General features: G+C 39.4%; 1 long non-coding RNA gene across 1 annotated transcript in view; it reads left to right on the top strand.

Moving 5' to 3' along the window:
- The first annotated feature begins 86 nt into the window (after positions 1-86).
- LOC144645233 (uncharacterized) overlaps positions 87-14,652 on the top strand; it is a 74,135-nt gene continuing 59,569 nt past the window's right edge. The window contains exons 1-2 of the long non-coding RNA XR_013569232.1: positions 87-1,652; positions 3,972-4,838. This is a non-coding gene — a long non-coding RNA (uncharacterized LOC144645233). The remainder of the gene's footprint in view (positions 1,653-3,971; positions 4,839-14,652) is intronic.

The raw sequence follows: 14,652 nt of genomic DNA, 5'->3' as shown, positions 1-14,652 counted from the left end.
CTATGCCTTGAGAACGCAAGGTCTCCTTTCTTCCTCCTTACTTTCTTTGGAAGGAAGGCTTGACCTAAGGCAGGGACAGGGAATTGTAAGCATAGCTGCTCTGTGCTGTGCTGCATTTTAGAGTATAAATCCAGACAGAAAAAATAAAAAATAAGACAACAAATACTTCACACAAGCGAGGCCTTCCTTCCCTTCCTAAGACAGGGACTGGAAACGAGGAAAGCTGTTGAGTGGTGTGCTGTGTTTTAGAGTATAAATCCAGAAAACAAGACAACAACTTTGCACAAGCCAGTCAGAGAGTGCCATACTGTCACCCATACTCTCCAGCTTGAGTTACTAACCTGTTTAGCTGGCATGTAGCAGGTTCTAACTCTGGGGGGCAAGTTATCAATAAACAAATTCTCCCTACAGAGCTTCATATGTGGGCACTAGTTGGGAGACTTGTTTGACTATTGAGTCAGTTTCCCCTTGTGGTGTTTATTTCCTTTATGTTTGTATGACTGGGACAGATGTCTGCTTAATTATTGATGGCTTATTTTTATAGGAATGAATTGTACGTTTCAAAAATTTTGGAAGTGATATATTTGCATATAAAAACTTTCAGGTGCATATTTAGTATACCATATGGAAAAACTTTTTAAACATAACGATTTGAAGCACAAAACAAGTCCTACAGTCTCTCAGCACAGTCTAACAACATCAAACACAAAACAACTTCTACAATAGAGGGTTCTATCAGAGGAAGTCAAGTTTAAATATAGCCCATGGGTTCAAATTTGGGGAGGGTGGGGTGGGGTCGGGCTTATAATGATCGGGGACAGGTGTATTATCAAAATTTTATGGTATGTAGGAACAAAAACTAAATTTACAGAATGAGATGATCTGATGATAAAAATTATTTGTGCAAACTCGTAAATAGTCTTTACCATTGCTAGAATCTCACTAAACCCAAAATAGTAAGCAAAATTTTAAACCTCGAAATATCTCAGTCACGAATTCCAACCCCAAACATAGGCGGCGGAGCAGGGGGCTGCAGCCCCCCCCCCCCCCCCACCTGTAAACGAACATTTAGGGGACTCACCCCCAGCCCCCACTACACGTTTTGATGCCGAAAACGTCGTTTATCTTCGGAAAAGTTCGGAAAATGATCAGAAACGTTCGTATGACCTTCGAACAACAATCGGAGAAATTGCTCAGAAAACAAAACGTTGCTAGAACCCTGGGAACGAGGTTGGGATAAAAAGTTGCTCTAAATATGAAAACCTGCCGAGTATTTCTGCCGGTCTAAATCGCTCCACAAGTCACCATTCCACGGTCTAAAACGCCATGGGCCCTCCTACCTGCCGCCCGTGCCGACTTTTGGCGAGGGGGTCGGGAGCCCCAAGGCAACCCGCCATCTTTTCTTGGCGGGAAATCGCGCGCGCGATGCAGCGGTATCGGGCAACCCGCGTTTTTCTTGGCGCCAAAATTTTTGGCTGAAGAAGCGAAGAAAGCAAGCAGAAAGTATTTTCGTCGTAAATACAGTATGCTTCGCTCTATGACTCTCAAGATTTCTACATGGGAACATCCGAAATTATTGCAGAGCTGAACATAATCTATTGTACAAAAACTTGTACAAGTGCAAGGAGAGAATACCGCCACGGATTGACAAGGTAACAAACTGTGAAAATCTGTAACGAAGTTATCTCGGTTTTCGTTTCTTCCCGAAAATTTAATACCTTAGCATCCCTTTTGTTGAACATTTACCGACATTTTGTTTTCAAAAAATATTCTAGAATTACGAGGATGCACTCACTGTTAAGCAAAACAACCTTTAAACAACAAAAAAGGCATGAAATCATTCTCCAAAATGTAAACGCAATCAATGGTTAGAACTTCTTCAGTACTGTCAACTTGACGGCCCGACGTGGAAATCTTACGGCTTCGTGCAAGTAACATGCTAACAAAATAAAGGAATAAGGTTAAAAGCAACCATAAAACAAAATACTCATTCAGCCGCACGGATCAAAAACAAGATTTACGCCGCAAACATTTTGCTTACCAGAAACGAAGGAGGCCTATTTACGGGGGTGGTGGTGGTGTAGTGGGGGTTGGGGGTTGCTTTAAATATGCTTTGGTTTATATTTGAAAAGGATGCTGAGTGTCAAAATATTTATGCACCTATCAATGGCTTGCCCCAGGATGGGGGGGGGGGGCAACCCCAGGGGAATTTGACATTTGTTGAAAGACAGAGTCGAATTCCCCACCCATGGGCACCTAGTGAATGTCAAATTTCACATATCTCCTCTTAAATTTCTTACCCCGCAGACCATTTTAGATGTAAAAATCCCTACCCTGGGAGAGCTTCACGATGTCAAATTCCCGTGGGTTGCCCCCCCCCCGCCCCCATCCTGGGGCAAACCACTGACAGGTGCATACAAGAATACCACATGGTAAAACTTTCTAAACCGATATGAAAACCAAAACAAGCCCTACAGTCGTTTAATAAACGAATATTATATTTCATTGACTATGCTCTAACTTGTGTTTGTTAAATATAACATTTAACTCTACAACAGAAGAGATACCTGTCTTTAAGGCTTATAACTAAATACTATTGAAGCCAGGGCTATGAAAGTGCTGCGGAAATTTGCATGTATGCAGTGTGTAATTTGGAACAAGGATTGCATATTACAAGGGATAATTAGGGAAGAGAAGTCTGAAGAGATAACTGTGGTGGAGAGTACCTGTAGTGTTAGTCTGTTGCAAGTTTTGTAAGATACATATTCAACACCTTTTTGGGTTTCATTCAGAATTTCCAGCCATGATTGCGAGAGGTGAAAATGTTGCTTATAAATTCAGTGTTGATGTCAAGGTTATACAAAATGAAAATACTCCCTCTCGCATTGGCAGAGCCAAAGTCACAATGGTATCTCTGGTTTGCTTGTGATTAGTTTATGTTGGGTAGGGAATGATAGTCAAGTCTGCCCTTGTTATTGCTGTTATTGTATTTGGCTCAAAGCGAGGCTCAACCAATGCGAAGGGCGTTCTGTTCCGAAAGCGAGGCTCTACCACATCGCAAAGCGTTGTGGCCGCTGAAAACGAGGCTCTACCAGAGCGCAGAACATTGTGGTCCGCTGATAGTGAGGCTAACAACGACGGCAAAATCTCGATTTTGCCTCCCTTTCTTATGTATTCTGATTATGAATTGCTGCTTTCGAGTGCCCCTATTAACGGAACGTTTATGCGTCTGAGATTTCAGGAGCTTATTCAGCGGATGGGGGGGGGGGGGGGGCATTTGCGGATTTTACGGTAGAACACAATTGTCAACATGCAACTTGGATAAATCCGAAAATTCGGCTGTCAATCATGCACATTCGAAGAGGTACGGATTAAAACACCTCGCAGTCGTCAAAGATGCTGAGTTAAAAGCCCTTTCTTGTTTTCACTTTGATCAGATCGGCTGAACGGCGGAAATTAAGCCTGGGACCGAACGCAGCAACTTCGCCCCAGGGCCCTAAATTACAAATAGGAAGGAGATTGGGAAAGAGTTTGAGAGTTCACGTGTGTCGATGTTTGTGTAACCTACGTTCACGTGCATGCATGAATGTGGACTGAAAAATAGCGAAAACACGAGACAGTCTGCCGCTGCATGTTTTCTAACAGGGGACACGTGACTGAATGATAATCTCAACATTACCGATGACGTGTTATCAGTAAGAGATTTAGTTTTCGTCGTTTACCATAGCTGAGGTTTGTTGCTTTCTACTGCGAGGATGAATACAAAGATGTTTTGATCACTTGTGGAATTAAAAAGTTTGCGTGATGTTTATGGTGTGATTGCACGCGTACGTAAACATGTTTTGGCGAAATCTTAATCTGTGACATCAAGTGCAACCGATCAAAAAAGACATGCACTTTAAAACGTCTAAAAGACGAACCCAAAGTCAAGTATTAAAGACTAATGTGGCTGTGACATTTTAATTAAACAGCTTCATGAAATTGCAAAGACTGGCTCATGAAGGAAACAATCATGAATGCCAGAACAGGAATAACATGGACCCTAACGGATACCCTTCAAGATCTAGGCTTTGCAAATGACATTGTGTTGCTTGCGCATCGCCACCAAGACGTCCAAAGGAAAATAATGACGTGACCTCAATCGGCAGACAGGTCGGACTCAACAAAAACAAAACTAATGAAGATCAATGCAAAATCGAATCAACCAGTTATTGTTAGAGACCATATCATCGAGGAAGTAGAAGAATTCGTCTATCTGGACAGCAAGATAACAACCGATGGAAATTCTGAAATTGACGTTATACACGTATTATCCAAGGCAAGAAGGGTGTTTGCAAAATTCAGAGCATCTGAAAGTCTTCAAAGATCACCACCGAAACCAAACTAAAGATTTTCAAAAACAATGTTCTTAATGTCCTACTTTATGGTGCAGAATCCTGGAAAGTCTCGCAATACATTGTCACAAGATAGATGTTTTCCAAACAAGAAAATACCCAGGATCTGGCCAAGAGCCATTTCCAATGAAAACATGTACCGCAGACCCAACACAGCACCACCAGCACTATCCATTGAGATTAAAAGGAAAAGGTGGCAGTGGATAGGACATTTAAAAACAATGGCCCCAAATGCCATCCCAGGGTAGCCATGAGATGGACCCCTGCAGGAAAGAGGAAAAGATGACGCCCCAAAGTGACATGGAGAAGGTCAGTGGAAAAGAGATGACACAGGTTGGATGAACTGGAGCCAGATTCAACGGTGGTCATCAGACAGACAGCATTGATATTCGTTGGTTACAACCTTATGTGCTACTTGGCACGGAGAGGATTAAGTAAGTAAAGGTATGGACCGAGGAAGCTGACAAACCTGTGGCCCTAGTAAAGTAAACAAGAAAACATTCTGTTGATGACATTTCTTCTCAGTTTTGTAAACTATTCCAATTTCACTAACTTCCAATATTCTAGTTTACAGAGATTTACTTTCCAAAATCTTTCAGTGTCACGCTTCAAAACGTTTTCCAAACCTAATCGCCAAAACTGCGCTTGACGAGTTGGCTTCAGTATACTTAACGATTTTCAGCCAATGGGAACAGGCTTACTAACAAAACTAGTTGTTTGTTGCCTTCTTGTTAGTGATTCCAAAAATATCGTTTAAAATGTTAGCACTGTAAACCCTTTCACTTCTTCCCAAATGAAACATTTTGAAAGCATGCAATTTTCAAATTTGCACTGTTACGAAGTTAACGGTAAATGAACTTACAGTTTGCAGCCAATAAGAGATCATTTACACTCTTAGCTGTTTTATAAATAGATTTTCAGAAGCGTCATAAAGGCTCTCCCCTTCTGTAATAAATGGAGCCGAAATTAAGCACCATTTGGTCCTATTACGATACTATAATTTTATTTCGCTAGCCAATCAATCATAAGAGTTGATAAAGGGGAGAGAATCGAGCAAGTGACGTGAGTTACTTTCTTGCTACGAAGTGGAAGCCAGGGCCCATCTGAAGGCAGAGTTGTTGTTCATCATTCTTTTTACTCCAGGTATAGCTTTTGTTCATTATTTAATCTGCTTTAATTCATAGAATACATACCAATGGATGTGTGACCCCTAACTTAGCTAACAGTAGACCTGGTACTTTTTAGAATTGTACAGAATCGAAACACGCATGCACGAGCGGCCCCGTTGCAATCACGTTTTCACGCGACCAGTTTCACGCGACCAGTAATTAGGTCTCCTCGGACCTCCCTTAAGAATAGTACAACATTTCAATGTTGTTTAATATCTTGTCCCCATAAACTGTGCGTAATCCAGGTGATTCTATTTTGAGCAAAAGGTTTTAAATTAACCTGAATCGTGCGGTATGAGTGTATGTACACTCGGTAACATCAAGCTGATGCAGGTACGTTAACATGAAAGATGTTCTGCTTTTGTGCAAGTCAAGTTCCACACAGACAGCTTCAGTTTTTGACAGAGATAACAGAGTAAAACTGTTGCATAACCAGAAGCAAAAGAAATACTTAAAGAGCAGGACCACAGGCCTCTCTTTTGCTTAACGTGAAGCCAAGACGTTTCTGAAACCATGAGTATTACTCCATACTCCCCTTCAACGTGACTATACCTCATATCGTTCCCTGGTAAGAATTGAAGGTTGCTTTGACCAACTAGAATAACCATACGTTTGCCAAATAAGCTCAAATAGTTAATTCCTTAATTTCATGGACAAGATACTACAAGAACAGACAAATGGAATAAAAGTACAGCGAGCCCGTGGCTAACACAATTTGAAGAAGAAATTATGAAATACTTCTCTTATTTCCTTAAACACAACCTTGAGAAGAGTTAATTTCACAAATAAAATACACTTTGAAATCAACCTTTTAACATTTGTACTTAATAGGGGTATTTGACGAATTTTTTAGGTTCAGTTGGGTCCTAAATAATCGAAATATCCACTGTTCACTTCTCACAGAAGCGCATTCGTTCTAAGCTGTTCTGAGATGCGCTCCCGAGTGTCCTTTGTTGAACGGAAAACAGACAATTAATCACTTCTTTCTCTCTCTGAATGCGTTTTTCACTAAATTGCTGGCAATAAAGGAGATCAAAACTGTTGCTATTTTAATTGAATTTCGATAGTGTATGCCGTGAGCGCCAAAATGTATACCATTTCTGTGGATAAACTCGCTTAATTGTTTGCTTAATACAGTTATCGATCTCGCAGGATAGTTATTGCAGTCCTTTCAATTTGTTTGAAGTCGAGAAATTCAATTTGTCCACGAGCAGTGGTAGCATATTGATTCAATAGCCATGCGAAGGACTCCGCATCTTTACAGAAACAGATAAAATGACCCAAGGAACTACAGTATGGCCTCGCACGTCTGCAGTATTGTCGCGTGTGTTATGTTATCCGTATGTAACAGTATGCTTCGCCATCAGAAAGCCGAAAAATAAAGAAGCAGCATTCACGAAAGCTTGACATTTATAATATCGTTCTTCCAAACCATTTTCATGGACAATTTTAAGCTTTCGCTTCTCTTCAGTAAAGTGCATGGACAAGAAAATGTTTTATTTGCAACTTGATTCACAAAAGAAGGTAGCGAAAATACCCACATTCCTTCACAAATGGCATCAATTTGCACAAAGTCGGCCATAATCGCTCTGATTTCAGTTAGTCTACGTTCGCTGTACAGATTATAAGCGAAAGAGCAAGGCTGCACTTCGCTGGTTACTTGACTCGTTTGTGGAAAACTATCTCCAGTTCCAATTAATCTGAAACCTTATAAAGGCATTATACACGACGCGTTTACAACATATAACAACGCAGCTCTGAATTGCGCAAAACAATGAAGACTGACCTGAAAGGTCTTCTTCGTGCAACTACTCCCGTCAGCGTATCGGAATTTACAAGTATCCATTTACCTGAGTTCAGTGCAAATCATGCGCTCGAGCGAAAATTAAAGTACTTTACAGCAAGAACGAAAGGTAAATGCATCACTAGACCGACAGGAGTACCGTTCAATTATAAGACGTTGACAAAATATCAGAGATGGCGCACTTAGTCAACATCTTCTTGGTGAATATAAGACTCTTCGGATTAGCATTTTCCTAAAGAAAAAGAAAAATCAGGAGTAAGGGCAGTTGAAAAACTTAGAGAGAATTTTAAAAAGGAAGAATTCTCAAAATATCACCAAGAACTTGTAATTTTCTCCGAAAGCTACGAAAGCCGATAACGCATTGTCTCGATCACGCCATGAGCGCCATGAAACGTCCGTTCGAGTCACTCCGTACTTCATTGATGTGTTCTAGAATCTTGCGGAAAGTCCAAGTTTCTTTCTGTTATTTTTAATTTTCTAAATTGCTTGATTCTTCTATGCCAAGAGAAGGAGAAAAAAGCCCATTGTTTTATCTGTAAATCGGGTCGATTAACTTGTGTATTAAAATAGCTTGGACTGAATCTCGTTTTCGCCCTTACCTGTTTTCATTACTTCCAGTTCTTCGATCAAGCAAACGTTTACCAAGGGAATTGCAAACAAGAAAACTGTTTGTAATAAAAACATATCAGCCATATTTTGTCCAAAACAAGACTGAAGTAAAAAGGTTCATAATGCAGTCAAATCCACTAAATTGAGCTCGCCTCGCACTAAGAGAATTAGCTAGAATTGAAACAATTTACCATTTCTTTGTCTCTAATCCATATTTACTTGTCAGTAAATACTTCAACGAATCCCTAAACTGCGAAACGTATTTTCTCTTATATTAAGTCAATCATTGCCAAGTCAACAAACGCGAGAAAATCCCGGCCATTCACAATAGCTTTTCGTATACTAGCTAGCTAGTTTGACATAGGGATATTTATTTCAGTCCTTCTATTTTCTTTGAGGTCAAGAAATTCAAATATTTGGTCACGAGCCAATATTAAATTCAGTCGCCATGCTTTGCAGAAAGATTTAAAATGACCGAAGGAACTATGGCCTCACAATTCTGCAAGTTGTTGTCGCGAATGGAGTAATTATGGTATGTCAACAGAACTACTCGCCAGTGAACCAAAGCCGGAGTCACTTAACACTTTGCACATACCGCAACACTCATCTCAAACCATTTTTATGGCAATTTACACTTTCTTTTCTCTTAAATAAAATGCATGGACGAGAATATATTTTATTTGCAACTTGATTCACACGAGACGATATAGCGAAAATATCTTCATTCCTACGGCACGGCGTCAATTTGAGCATTATCGGCCACAATCGCTCTGATTTCAATATTCTACGAACACTGTACAGATTATCAGCGAAAGACCAAGATTGCACTTCGCTGTGGAAAAATATCTGCAAGACTATCTAAAAAGGCAGCACATACGACGCGCTTGCTACATATAACATCATAACTCCGAGTTGGACAAAACAACGAAGACCGACCTTAAAGGTCTTCGTGCAACTGAATTACCGAGTACACCCGTTAGCAGTCGGAATTTACAAGCATCCATTTACCTGAATTAAATTCAAATCGTGCGCTCGAGCAAAAATTAAAGTACTTTACAGCAAGAGTGAAATTTAAATGCCTCACTCGACCGACAGGAGTACCGTTCAATTACAAGACGACTAGAAATGGCGCACTGAGTCGCCATCTCCTTGGTGAGTATAAGACTCTTAAGATTAGCATTTTCCAAAAAAAAAAAGAAAGAAATCAGGAGTAAGAGTAGTTAAACAACTAAGAGAGAATTCTAAAAAGGAAGAATTCGCAAAATATCACCAAGAACTTGTAATTTCCTCCGCAAACTACGAAAGTCGATAAAGCATTGTTTCACGCCATGAGCGCCCGGCCGTGTTGGATCTCGCGAAGCATATTTTTTATTTGTAATTTTGTGAAGTGCTTGTTTCTCGGGCCCAGAAAGGAAAAAACCCCATTTTTCAAAAAGGGCAAACCAGTTTGTTTTAAATCTCGTTTTCCTCTTACCTCTTTCCATTACTTCCAGTTCTTCGATCAAGCAAACGTTTACAAAGGGAATTATGAACAAGAAAACTGTTTGTAATAAAAACATCTCAGCCATAGCAGTTCTTTTGCCCAAAACAAGACAAAAGGAAATATTATTAGGTTCATAATGCAGTCAAATCCACTAAATTGAGCTCGCACTAGAAGAATTTTCTTTTTCTCTTATCCATATTTACTTGTCAGTAAATACTTCAGAGAATCCCTTAACAGCGAAACGTATTTTCTTTTAAGACAAGTCATGCATTCGTCAGGACAACTAACGCGAGAGAATCCCGGCCATTCATAGTAGCTTTTCATATACTAGCTAGTTCATAGGGATATTTATTTCAGTCCTATTTTCTCTGAGATAAAGAAATTCAAAAATTTGGTCACGAGCAATGATAATATATATTATTAAATTCAGTCGCCATGCTTTGCAAAAAGAGTTAAAATGACCGAAGGAACTATGGTCACACATTTCTGCAAGTTGTTGTCGTTTACGGAGTTTTATTATGGTATCACCGTATGTCAACAGAACTCCTTGCTTTAGTAAACCAAAGCTGGAGTCGCTTAATTAACACGTGCCGTAACACTCATCTCAACTGAACCATTTTCATGGCAATTCTCACTTTCGTTTCTTATAAATAAAATGCATGGACGAGAAAATATTCTATTTGCAACTTGATTTACACGAAAAGAGACCGAAAATATCCACATTCCTACTACAACATGGCGTCAATTTGCGCATAATCGGCCAAAATCGCTCTGATTTCAATTATTCTGCGTCCACTGTACAGATTATTAGCGAAAGACCAAGAAAGCATTTCGCTGTAGAAAAATATCTGCAATTCTATTCAATTAAGACCTCATAAAGGCAGCACATACGACGCGCTTGTTACATATAACATCATAACTCCGAGTTGGTCAAAACAATAAAGACCGACCTAAAAGGTCTTCGTGCAACTACAGTACACCCGTCGGCACATTTACCTGAATTTAGGACAAATCATGTGCTTGAGCGAAAATTAAAGTACTTTGCAGCAAGAGAATTAATTAAAAAATGTTAAAAAATAAGCAAAAATAGGGAGGAATCCACGAGAAAAAAGACCTAAAAGTCTCCTCGTGCAACTCATCTGTAGGCAAATCGGAATTTAGAAGTTTCCATTTACTTATATTCAGTACCTCATTTTTCAAATTATTACATTTGTTTTAGACAGGCTAAAGTGAACGGTGATCGTGGGCTGAAATAGCCGACATGAGATATTTAAAATAAGAAACAATTGCTTTAATACTCAGAAGAAACTGAACATTAAGACAAAAACATCAGCCATGCTCTCTAGCCGGCATTTCTGTTTTCTTTGTTGTCGTTTTGCCCAGCTGCCTGCAATAGACTTAACAGTCGATCTTGCTATTACGAACACTGATTCACTTTCTATTCATACTGTCTCATGTAACTCATCCACAAACAGTTACAGTATGCTTAAAGACGAATTCACAGAACTTCACAAGGACAACACTATTTTGGAAATTCAAACAGCATATATTTCAATGTCCGGAAAAAGTCAAACGTTCGGTTCTCATAGGAAAAAGCTATCACGAAATCGTTCTTCTCCCTTGATATGACACTGAATATGACTAGCATTGTGATTTAATTACCTCACTTTTGCCTCTGTGGAGCAGCCTTTTTAGTACAGAGACTGGTCAATTTTATTAAACACTCCGAGCTCAAAACATTCTGAGCAACTTATGGGTCACTTCTTGGATGAACCGTCCACTTGCTGCCAGTGAAGTAAATTTGTTTGGACCTGCCAGTTTAGTCGCCTTTGAATCCTCGCGCTTCAAAATGTCCGATTCTTCTCACAATTGAGCAGTGTGTTGTCGCCGTGAGATGAACAGAAAATGCGTTGACTGAGCACAGGCAAATGTTACTCGGATAACAGAAACAGCCAGTGTAAATGATCACATTACCAATTGAATGCCTTCATTTCCTTTCTCTGTGAGAATATTCAATCAGTTTCTGTAGAATCTGTAACCCAAACACAGCCCGGCCTCGAGGCTTCAATTTTTTGCAGTACCTCTGGAATCACGCCTTACTCGTTGGATGTTCGCTGGCTCGGGGAGTAACTCATTTACTGAATTTCCTCAGCACCAATGAACAGTTTCCCTGCAATCTCCGATCGTTTCAGTTATGTTGAACAAAGGAGGACGCAATAAGCAAATTCGGCTCCAAAGAAATGTGGCACGGTGAAAGCGCCTTTTACCTGAGAAGAAGCAAAAAACATTGCTTGATACTTTTAAATTTGAAACGCACGGTCAATTGGCCCCCCGAAAAAAAAACAAAACCACAATGTTAAGATACGCAGTGTACTCAACAAAACACGCAGTGTGTGTCGAATTATAGCAAGTGAATTATTATCTGTTGTCAGCTTTTGCGAATGGCCGGATTTCCGTAGCTTTTACAAATTGTAGACCTACCTTTTATCATCTTAGGAATTCCTTAGCTTTCCTTTATCAATACGAAACTAGCTAAAGTTTCTCCAATTACTTCTTGCTGCTGTAGTCGTTGCAGTAACAGTTATCACGGAGCAGTATACTTCGCCTTGTAGTTCGTGGGAGGAGCATAAAACATACACAGTCACGCCATTCAGAACGACCTTGGGCTAATCTACATCAATCTTTTGCCAATCCGACGATGCGGAATACATATTGTTTTTCCTGACCCACAGTTGACCTCAGTGCATAATATAATACACTTCATAAAGTTGCCTTTAAAAAGAGTAAAATATGATACTGGTCCACACTTCGTTACAAAATACTGACCAGAGAACTTACACAAGTCTCCTCTAAACGTAATCCTTTATTTCTATTTAACATCGTCACGAATAAACAGAAAAAAGAAACCACAACGTCTTTTCAACCTTCAACTTTCAACTTTCAATTTGCGGGTTCGAGCGGGTGATCTTTAAATTTGTCGACAAAATTAAAAAATGCGATGTTGTCACATGATAAATGATAAACACTCGTGCAACGTGATATTTTCAAGTTCGCCTTTTAGTTATCATTCAAAACAAACCGAATTCTTACGGTATTTTCCATTTTCCCTAAACTGCTTTACTTCGTACGAACAGTTAAAAGTTGAGGCCTTAAATCTGAGGTTAACATCAGAATGTCAGACGAACATGTTTTAGTGAATCCACTCACTACATACAGGCCGCCTGTTACCTCTTACACGACAGAGGAATCGTGCAAAAAAGAATTCAAGCTTTTTTTTGCTTTTCTATAGACTCCCTCATCACTTGTTTTGCATGAACCAGTTTAGATATATAGAGGATATTACATGGTTGCGCGGAGATATGAAATTTATCTTTGAGTGTTCAAATCGATATCTCACGAGTGAGCGCAGCGAACGAGTGGGATGTCGATTTGAACACGAGAAGATAAATTTCATAACTCCAAGCAACCATGTAATATTCTGTTTATTATATAAACCTACTAATTACGATGTTTTTTGGCAATTATCCGAAGATTTCCGACCATTTTCCGAAGATTTCCGAAGATTTGCAAAATGCTGTCCGAAGGTCGTACGAATGTTTCTGAACATTTTCCGAACTTTTCCGAAAATTTCCGAAGATATCCGAAGATTGCCGAAGATTGCCGAGGAAGATCCGAAGATTTTTCGACTTAATATCGAGTTACTCTGGCTCATTCAGCATTGAAACAGGGCAAACTTGTCAGAAAATGTTTCGAAATCGATATCTTCACATGTGAAAATAACATGTTATTTTCACGTGTGAAGATATGATTTTTTCGCGCGAAAGATTTCCTGGTATTTCACTGATGTTTATATAATAAAACACAAATATTGTATTAGGTGATGGAAGCAGTAAAGTTGAAAGTTGAAAGATGAAGCCCACTTCGAACATGAAGAATGGAACTTATAGGCATTCACGATGACCCCTTGATATTATTATCGCTCGCATCATTGACCAGCCATCTATATTTCAGTCTTGTATTAAATTATTATTATTATTATTAAAAATAGTGTTAAGTTCGAAGCAGTGATATTGCTTTCGTGTTAAAACCGAAAAGTGTTCTCCATCACACCAAACAAATATCAATTAGGGAAATTCACCCTTATTCCTCAGAGAAGGTGCACAACTTTCACATCAATAATTGCGTGATCGAAATATCTGTTGTATTGTTAACTTACTGTCTTACATCAAAACCTTCTATTCGATTTAAACAAGGTCCATCTCGGTTATTTGGACGAAAGAATTTTAGACACTTCGTTCAAAGATGTTCCCAAAACAATGGCTGCAGTTCAAAACTCGGCTGGCGTCACTTTCACTAAACATAGTAATCTAGTGGCCGTTGTCTTGGCACATTTGGATGTTGTAAATTTGGCTTACAAACTGATATATTTTACAGCCATCATTGTAGGCCATTAGTTGTTGTAGCTTTATTCACATCACTGAACAGCGTATCTGCAGTTGTTAGTAAGTCGCACGAGGATGACATCTTCCTCGGCTCAATCACCACCACGAGTTAAGTGAAAATTGCCATTTGAAGAATGATAGAATTGCTCTATTTCCATTGAACTTGGGCTTGATAGAGAGAGCTACATACTCATTTCGAACACAACACGCTTTCCGTCGAAGTTTGCAACCACAGCAAACGAATGCTCTAATATTTTTTTGTGTGAGTTCGGCGAAGCGCCAACACAAGTTGTCTGGGGCACAGCAAAGAGACTTTCGTGAATCCTTTGGGCCCAGCGCATGCTTCTGAGCACTGGGGAAAAAGTTCACAAGAGTTCCTTCATTAATCTGTGAAAGCTGGCCTCAGTTGTTCAAGTTTCAGGAACAAAACTGGCGAAATAAACAGATCTTGACGTTCACGTATCGTGTGGACTCATTGCCACGCAGACAAAACATTTCACTGAGTATTTATTGTATTTTAACAATTTCAAGTTTCCCCACATGAGAAGGAAAACAAACAATGTTTCTGTTAGAAGAAAATATTAGTCAAGCAATTAATAAGTAATTATCAATGAGTTGTCTAAATTTAAATCAATTGTCTTCTGTTCGAAACAGAAGACAATTGACCTGAATTTGGACCAACACGGATTGTCATGAATTGTTGTCGGTGGATATTTTCCAAGAATTGCTGTTGTATCATTTGTGTTTCTTG

The sequence above is a fragment of the Oculina patagonica genome, chromosome 3 (assembly GCF_052425735.1).
Source record: "Oculina patagonica isolate OP01 chromosome 3, crgOcupat, whole genome shotgun sequence".
NCBI classification, from domain to species: Eukaryota; Metazoa; Cnidaria; class Anthozoa; order Scleractinia; family Oculinidae; genus Oculina; species Oculina patagonica.
This window is presented reverse-complemented; position numbering and strand designations above follow the sequence as displayed.